This window comes from Crotalus tigris, unplaced genomic scaffold (assembly GCF_016545835.1).
Source record: "Crotalus tigris isolate CLP2741 ecotype Arizona unplaced genomic scaffold, ASM1654583v1 scf7180000019173.45859301935:6455823, whole genome shotgun sequence".
Lineage (NCBI taxonomy): Eukaryota > Metazoa > Chordata > Lepidosauria > Squamata > Viperidae > Crotalus > Crotalus tigris.
The window spans coordinates 676,168-686,192 of record NW_024097414.1 but is presented as its reverse complement, the minus strand read 5'-3'; positions in this window follow the sequence as shown (position 1 = coordinate 686,192).

Genomic DNA, 10,025 nt, shown 5'->3' with positions numbered 1-10,025 from the left:
ACTTATACATCACCGGGTGCCAGGGGCGTGGCCAAAGAAAAGGGGGAAAAATGGCGGACAGCCTTGTTTGGCGACCCCCGTGAAATGGTCGTTCGACCCCAAATGGGGTCCCGACCCACAGGTTGAGAACCACTGCTCTAGAGAGTGACGAAGTGAGGCCATTGTTGAAAATGGCCTTGAGATTAAGAAGGGGCCAACATATCACTGGTTATTTACACCAGATCAGAATTAGCTGACTCTGTAGGTAGATTTAAATTCTGGTTAATCCTGTAATCATTTATAGGGAGAATTGTTGCATAAATCATAATAAGAAGCTAGCTCAAGTGTGCATGCTTGCTGTGTGTTTAAAGACTAGCCAAGTCTCACAAACACACCTTCTTTCAATAACCTACTCCTGAATCCAGGGTAGGAGATTTGTTTAATACATAAATATTTTTCCCCAGCCAGATGCTGTTTCCAGATGTGATGGCTTCCCCATAATATAATCCACCATTGGCTATGCAGTTCAAATCTCACGCTTTGGGAAAATCAGGTAAAATAACGCAAACATCACTTTCCCCGAGCCCAGCGACCTCTCGCCTTGTCTTGGATTCAGCCACTTTTCTAGCCACAGTGGCTGAGAAGAATGATATCATAGTCCAAAAACAGGAGGGAGCCAAGCAGGGCAAAAAACACACTTTCTAGATATGCAAACACGCTCAACGATTCTGTGAGCACCTATGAAATTTGTGATGCCAACAGGGACTTACCAATTTCATCCAAGATATTCTGCGGAGCAGTATGGTGAGCTTTCTCCTGTTCATTTAAAAAGAGAAGGTGGGAAAGAGAAAAAAAAAAGACACACATTAATTGGAAGCTTTAGTTAGAAGATAGAATCATAGAGCTGGAAGAGAGCTTGGAGGTCTTCTAGTCCAACCCCTCTGCTCAGAGCAGGAGCCTTACGCCATCCCAGTCAAATGGTTGTCCGGTTTATTTTTGAAAACCTCCAGGGATGGAACACCCTCAGCTCCAAGATGCAAGCTGTTCCACTGATTAATTGTTCTCACTGTCAGCAAATTGCTCCTTACTTCCAGGTTGGATCTCTCTTTAACAAGCTTCCACCCATTACTTGATGTCCTGCTGTCTCTCAGTTAGGTTGCCAACAGGATGAACTTTCAACCAACACAAATAGCAACTGAAATATTAGTCCTATATTTCTGCAGGGCATCATGTTTGGGGGGGGGGGGGAACCTAGTTTATACCTTCTGAGACGGCTAGCTTTTTCTAACCACGGCTTAGGTGAAGTCTGAACTATTTCATCTTCAGACTATACCCGCCCTGTTGAAGTTGTTAAAAGGAGAGGGAAATGCAAAAAGCCGGTAAGCATTTTTTTTTTCTTTCTAGAAGCCTGTCTGGTGCTAAATACATGGCAGCGACTCTACTTTGACCTGCTTCAGGCTGGGGCTTTTAAAGGAATGGCTGCTATGCTGTGTTGAATATTGGATCTGCCTGCAGGAGGCCAGCCTGACATTCTTGCAGAAGGTTAACTGAAATTTAATGCCGGCAAACGAACTGCTCCCTTGCTAGACCTCTTCACTTATGCTGTCTCATCTATCTATTGTGAGGTTTCCGGGCAAATTGAGAAATATAGAGATCTTTTGTGGAGACCAAACAGTCAATCAGAAGGATAGCTAACCCATGGGAAAAGAGAGAATAACTATTCACATAGATTACAAGTAGTCCTTGACTTATGACCACAACTGAGCCCAAAACTTTGGTTGCTAAGCGAGACATTTATTGAGTTTTGCCCCACTTTACGACCTGTTAAGTGAATCACTGCAGTTGTTAATAACATGGTTGTTAAGTGAATCTGGCTTCCCCACTGACTTTGTTTGCCAGAAGGTCACAAAAAGGGATCACGTGATCCCAGGGCGCTGCAACGGTCATAAACACGAGTCAGTTGCCAAGGGTCTGGATTTTGATCATGTGACCATTAGGGGTGCTGCAACAGTTTTAAGTGTGAAGTGTGATCATCAGTCACTTTTTTCAGCGATGTGGTACTTTTAAGGGGTCGTTAAACAAACTGATGTAAATCGAGGATTATCTGTATAAGCAAATGGGAAACAGGATCGCTTTGCTGGGATGCATGGAAGAAAGAGAATTTGGCTTTCTAGGTTAGGAGGGGGAGATTAATACTGCATCCAGTTTTGCTCACCATGATGTAAAAAAGAGGTTGAGATTCTAGAAAGAGTACAGAGAAGAGCCACAAAGATGACCAGGGGACTGGAGGCTAAAACATATCAAGAACGGTTGCTGGAATTGGGTATGTCTAGTTTAATGAAGAGAAGGACGAGGGTGGACATGATAGCAGTGTTTCAATATCTCAGGGGCTGCCCCAAAGAAGAGGGAGTCAAGCTATTCTCCAAAGGGCCTGAAGGCAGGACAAGAAGCAACGGATGGAAACTAATCAAGGAGAGAAGCAACCTAGAACTAAAGAGAAACTTCCTGATAGAACAATGGAATAGCTTGTCTTCTGTAGTTGCACTGGAAAGAGTCCAGAGAAGAGCAACAAAGAGGATCAGGGGACTGGAGGCTAAAACATATAAGGAACGGCTGCTGGGTATGTCTAGTTTAACGAAGAGAAGGACGAGGGGGGACATGATAGCAGTGTTCCAATATCTCAGGGGCTGCCCCAAAGAAGAGGGAGTCAAGCTTTCTCCAAAGCGCCTGAAGGCAGGACAAGAAGCAACGGATGGAAACTAATCAAGGAGCGAAGCAACCTAGAACTAAGGAGAAACTTCCTGACAGTTAGAACAATTAACCAGTGGAACAACCTGCCTCCAGAAGCGGTGAATGCACCAACACTGGAAGTTTTTAAGAAGAGACTGGACAGCCATTTGTCCGAAATGGTGTAGGGTTTCCTGCCTGAGCATGGGGTTGGACTCGATGACCTCCAAGGTCCCTCCCAACTTTATTATTATTATTATTATTATTATTATCATCATCATCATCATCATCATCATCATCATCATATCACAGCCATCCAGATCAACGGAACTCAGTCAGTTTCCAGTCAGACTATAACAGAAGTAAGCTTTGATTAAGGGAAAGTGGAAACATAAAGTTAATTTTTATCTTGAGGAGGGAGCAAAGTCTATCTATTGCCTAGGGTGTTGCTAAACTATTTGTGTGATGTTTGAATTGCTGGGATTATTCTGCATGCATTTAATACCTTTAGTGTTGTTATTTGATATCGTCTGATTTGATCTCACTCCACTCACCAAGAGTTTCTTTTTATACCAGCAACTTCCATCTTGGTGTTCGGTGGCTGTCTTGGGACTCTTGCTCCCACTAGCACGTCTTTCACACATGGCCACTTTAAGATGGATGGATTCCAACTCCCAGAATCCGCCAGCCAGCATGCAGATCTTAAAATGGACAAGTTTGTTTCTGGCTGGGGAATTCTGGGATTTGAAGTTCACCCATCTTAAAGTGGCCACATTCGAAAAACACTGTGCTAGCCCTACCATTGCTGTTGACCTATTTCATTTTATTTCAACCCCCGTTACAACATTATACAGTATTGTGCAAAAACCATTTGAAAATGATTGTGTTGGGTTGATCTTTCCTATTTCTCCACTTACTTTCCCGCCCCCACCCCCAATCCATGATGGATGGATGGAATCTATAAATCTTCCTCTTTTTTCCCCAATTAGCACTTAGCTCTTGCTGGTGGATTTAGCTGTGTGGAGTGAGTAAACAGAGGCATTCAGAACTGGAAGTAGAAGGAATTATTAACTCGATATGACACCATTTCTGCAAACATTACTAGCCACTCTGAAAGGTGTCATCTGAAAAGTCAAGTTCTAATTGGAGTAAAGGAGAGAGAAAAATCTTTCAAGGGTTAAAGAAAGAACTCTACCCTGCTGTAAATATGCCTCCATTTTCTTCCTGTTGGAAATATATAATCTGACCGATGGGTTAATGATTATAGGTAATGAAACAGCGCAAGTCTTTACAGGAGACCAAAACAGGAACAATTCGATAGTGCAAGCATTCAGTAACAGCATCCAGGGATATGTGATTTTTCCCCCATTTTTTTTTATTAAACCCTAGAAACATGATTTTTTAATTAAAAAAAAAACCATAATCCGGCTTAAGAGAACTCTGTCTGTCCTATGGTTGAACCTGAAATGCATCCATGACCTTGATTCGATACATAAATGCACTGGAGGTTTTTAAGAAGAGAGTGGACAGCCCTTTGTCTGAAATGGTATAGGGTCTCCTAATTGAGCAGGGGCTGGACTAGAAGACCTTCAAGGTCCCTTCCAAGTCTGTTATTCTCTTCTGTTCTGTTCGTAAGTCAGGTGAGAGGAGTAGATTTTTCATAACAAAGGAAGAAACACATGCCCGTTTATATGGGAATTACCCTCTAGTTTACCAATTCCGGATGATCTCTGTCATGGAAAAAACAAAATTTCATATTGATGGGAGAGTTAAGATACCTTCATGTTAAGATCTGGCATGTTTAGCTGTGGCTTGTGAAATAAGCCACATCAAGTGGATTCATAGAACACATGAAGCCATAAGCCACAATTGACAAACCACATTTGAGTCCATAATGTACTTCGATTGGTTTCTGCCCTGCAGATCACAGAGCCTTTAGCCAGACCTAAGCTGTTCAGTGAGTTAGTGGTCTTCCTTCTTGTGCCAGGAGGGATCAGAAGGTGTATTAATGGGTCACGCTGAAACAGATATGGAGGGCGTGATAAATATTCCATGCCCAACTCTATAATCTGGATGTCCATTTTAGGAGAACATGGCTTGACGGCCATTTATGTTGGGCTGAACTTCAAATAGTCTCTTTGGGATTTGTTCAAGACAGGCAGGATAGGATTTGTACTAGATCAGACAGTAGATTTGCAAATAAGCAAGCAGTTAGTTAAATAGCAGGAGTAATTTCTACAATCTTCTCTCTTGTTAAATATATATATATGGATAGGCTATGAGATGCAGTTGCGTTAATGAATCATCTTGCAGCAACCCAAGCCGGTTATAGATAGGGTTTACACATTGTGATAAGACGCAATTTATCTAATCATGGTTTACTGGTTAGGTTCACACAATCTGCTAAATCCGATGAACAAATACACAGCCCAGGTTAGCAACGCACAGTTCTGTCTTCATTGGATATCCTATGCCCAAACAAAAAAGCTTATATGATGGCTTAAAAATGAGAAGTCATCATATAAAAAGGAAGTGTCTAGGTCAGGGGTAGGCAACCTTGGCTCTTCCATGCTGGCTCAGGAATTCTGGGAGTTGAAATCCACGAGTCATAAAAGAGCCAAGGTTGCCTACCTCTGGTCTAGGTGTTTCACCATCTGTTGGAGCACAAATAGCCTCAACCCAGAATTTGCCTAGATACTTGTGGCCAGGGCCATAGTTTTCTCCATGCTAATATAAGGTACTGAAAGCTAGGGCATCAGAAAACATGAATGAAACCACCTGGATGCTTTGGAATTGCGATGTTGGAGAAAATAGTTGAGAAAAATCAAAATGCTTGCTGGAAATCTAGTAATGAAGCTAAAGCTTAAATATTTTAGACACCTTGTGGGAAATTGACAGTAACTGAAGAAGACCCGGATGCTTGGAAAAATCGCAGGCACTCGGAAAAGAAGTCAGCAGAACACCTAATACCACCAGCCTGAATTTATGAAATCTCATAGGCAGTTATGGATGACAGTTCTGGAGAAAAGGACAGCCTTCAACCCATGAAAATTCAAAAACAGTTGAATGACAGAATAACAAAAAAAAAATGCAAGATGTGACTCAATCTATGCAGTTACCCCAAAGGTGGGTAAGTAGATTGGAGAAGGTATCCCCAGTCTGAATGACCTTGTTGTTGGTTACACCTTGAAGGCTGAGGACCTCAGAGATTCCATAAAACTGAAGTCCACCCCCTCTGTTACACTTTATCTCATTTTATCTAGTCTGGACAAACTAGAACACTGGGCGCTATCTAACAAAATGAAATTCAGTGGTGAAAAAAGTAAGGTTCTACATTTAGGCAAGAAAAACCAAATGTACAGGTATAGTACAGGGGGTACCTTGCTCAATAGTAGTAACTGTGAGAGGGATCTTGGAGTCCTAGTGGACAATCATTTAAATATGAGCCAGCAGTGTGCTGCAGCTGCCAAAAAAGCCAACACAGTGCTAGGCTGCATTAACAGAGGGACAGAATCAAGATCACGTGAAGTATTAATACCACTTTACAATGCCTTGGTAAGGCCACACTTGGAATACTGCATCCAGTTTTGGTCACCATGATGTAAAAAAGATGTTGAGACTCTAGAAAGAGTACAGAGAAGAGCAACAAAGATAATTAGGGGACTGGAGGCTAAAACATATAAGGAATGATTGCTGGAATTGGGGATGTCTAGTTTAACGAAGAGAAGTACAAGGGGGACATGATAGTAGTGTTCCAGTATCTCAGGGGCTGCCCCAAAGAAGAGGGAGTCAAGCTATTCTCCAAAGCGCCTGAAGGCAGGACAAGAAGCAACGGATGGAAACTGATCAAGGAGAGAAGCAACCTAGAACTAAGGAGAAACTTCCTGACAGTGAGAACAATTAACCAGTGGAACAATCTGCCTCCAGAAGTTGGGAATGCTCCAGCACTGGAGGTTTTTAAGAAGAGACTGGACAGCCATTTGTCTGAAATGGTACCATAGGGTTTCCTGCCTGAGCAGGGGGTTGGACTAGATGACCTCCAAGGTCCCTTCCAACTTTATCATTATTATTATTATCTGGATTTTATCGTGGCTCACCTGATGCTCTTTTCCTGCAGATTCCGTATGGTGGGCTCTGTGATCAGAGTGAGGATGCTTCGTGTGGGTATCTGGGCTAAACAAAAGACCGCTTAGCTTCTGCATGGAGGCCTCCAGCTCTTCTTCTGTGTATTCCAGAACTCTTCCGGCACCGCTGACCAACTGACTATAGGAGGTTGAAGGCTTCTCATTATCTGGGTTTCTCTTGATCTCATCATCTGGCTTCTGCTTCATCAGTATAAATATTAAGACAAACAAAATTATGCACAGGTAGACAACCCAGACCTCTTCCATTCTAGCAGATTCAGGAACCCAACTTCAGCCAGAACTTTGAATATTGCTGCAGCAAACAGCAAAATTGGTGCTGGGTTGAGCAACTTTTCACGATTCTTTAGTGGGGGGGGGGAAGCTTACAATACTCCAAATTAAGAGCTCAAATAAATCTGTTCCAGCGGATATTTTGGGAAATTGAAGTTAGAACTTCCTTGCTTAAAGAACTTTTGTCCACCTTAGATGTTCTCCACCAGCAAACACAACTGAACCTTAAATCGTATGCAAGTTACAGAAGGACCCCCTTTTTCTTAGATTCTGAGATGGTTTGTTAATGAATTAAAAAAAAAAAGCTTGTTTCCATGTTCTCATAAAGCTGGTTTGCCGTTGCTGCTTCCCTGCTCGCTGGTGAATGCTAGGTGATTCTTCAGACCAGCGGGATCCGTTCCCCAGCCAAAAATATCAATCAGGTTCAGGAATGGTTTCCCACAATTGTCCAAAGCTCCTTTGATATTTCAAATATACAAGTCCTACAATGTTTAAATAGCCTTGTGTTTTATTTTCAAAATCCAAGATGTTAAGCTGTGATGATCGTGATCAGGTCCGGAATACTTTTGATTTTGTTCATACGACTTGTAAATCAATTAACCAAAGGATGCTTATTCAAAAATGTTCTCCTTTAAATATATATATATATATATATATATATGCAGAATCGAACATATAAGCCAAAGCTACTTTTAAAAATGATTTGCCAGGCTAGAAGACCCAGCCTTTTGAATTGTAAGCACCACCAGAAATTAGAAATCTTGAAATCTCTTCAATTTATCTCCAAGGATATTTTGCTTGTCAGGAAGTGGACGTCAGTTGCTTTATATGGCTGTTGAAGTCAAGCTCTTTCTCCTACGACTCCTTTTTCAAGACCCCTCCATTAGCTATTCCATAGGAATCTAGTCAATGGGCCAATTAAAAGATGGCACCCACCCCCATCTTTAGCCAATCCAGGAAGAGGGTCACTATCTATCGTTCATCATTGCAAAGTCGGTCTCAAGGGCCAAAAAGTGAATGAGAAGGGCTGGCTGGAGGAGACGAATCTTGCAAGCCAAACTTGCAAGCAGTTATGAGGGCATAGCTGAGTTCCTGCCAGACGTTTTTGGTTACTGTTGAGAGAACGCCAGAGCTATAAGGAGGAAAAGCGACATCGAGATACTGTCTATATTTTCTTTTATACCTGACTTGCTGACCACTCAGTCACAGCTTTTAAAATAGCCTGTTCCTACAACCAAACTTTTTTTCCTTACCACCTAAACGCTTTAAGAGATGCAGAAAGATCACCAAGCGTGTACGGGGCTTGGAAGCAATTCAAGGTACAGGCAGTCCTCGGCTCGCGACCAAATTGAGCCCAAGATTTTTGTTGCTCAGCGAGAGATTGAAGTGAGTTTCGCCCTATTTTACGACCTTTCTCGCCACAGTTGTGAAGTGAATCACTGCAGTGGTTAAGTTAGTAACGTGGTTGGGTAAGTGAATCTGGCTTTCCCATTGACTTAGGAGGTCGCAAAAGGGGATCACGTGACGCCGGGACACTGCAACCGTCATAAATATGAGTCCGTTGCCAAGCATGTCAATTTTGATCACGTGACCACAGGGATGCTGTAACCGTTCTGTGTGGAAAATGATGTCGCTGATTTCAGTATTGTTGTGACTTTGAACGGTCACTAAATAAACTGTAAGTCACATCTTTCTAGAGGATTGAAAGCATTTAAGGTACTACGACTTTAGAGAATGAACTTACCAACTAAGGCAGTGGTGGTGAACCTATGGCACAGGTGCCAGAGGCGGCACTCTGAGCCCTCTCTGTGGGCACACGCACCATCGTCCCAGTCCTAGGCCTTCAGCTGGGTTTTATAAAACCTTTTCGCTTTAGGCCTCCGCCGCAGTGTGCAAGAAAAAAAAAAGGTTCAATCAATCAGTCAATTTCAATTTCTTGCAGGGAAAAAAAAAGATCTTGCAAAGTTGGAATTGATTGATTGAACTTTTTAGTCCCACCTAGTCTGCCGTTACCACCGCAGCCACGCCCACCCAATGGGCCACACCCAGCCAATGGGCCACACTCACCCATCACCCAACGATGCATAAGTGGGTTTTGCGTTGCAGCTGGGCACTCGGACTCTAAAAGGTTCACCATCAGCTGCATATTAGAAGTCCTTTTTTTGGGACCCCTTGGGATAAATTAACAATGAAAATATGGCACCTGTGATTTATCACTTGTTGCTTGTATACTGAGAGCTTCTGCACTGGAAACAAATTCCTTGTGTATCCAACCTCACTTGGCCAATAAAGAATTCAATTCAATTCAATTCAATTCTCATTCCATTCCAATCCAATCCAATATTCCATTCCAATATTCTATTCTATTCCAATATTCTATTCCATTCCATTCCAATATTCTATTCTATTCCAATATTCTATTCTATTCTATTCCATTCCAATTCTATTCTATTTCATTCTTACTCTACATTCTATTCTATTCTAATTCTATTTCATTCCATTCCAATATTCTATTCTAATTCTATTCTATTAAAATAAGAAATACCTTGTTCCTCCCAACAGTTTTTTTAGAAGAAAATTTCTGAAGGTATTGATTTGAAGGCTGCTAGCTGATGAAGTCTGGTTTGTTCTTATTTCCTCAGGAAGATAAAAGATAATTGAGTGGTTGATCTCTCTCTCTCTCAGAATTCCTAAATAGCCACAACTGCCTAACCAAAGACTGATTTTCTGTAGACAATGGTTGGGTTCATACATCAGGCTAAGTGATTAACTATGGAGTATGCATTATAATGGCTAGATTCATCCAACGTGCCACTTGATTTAAGAATAGATTTGCTCCAAATCTCATTAATATCAAGCACTCAAATTTTGAGCACGTGATTGTGGGGATGCTACAATGGTTGT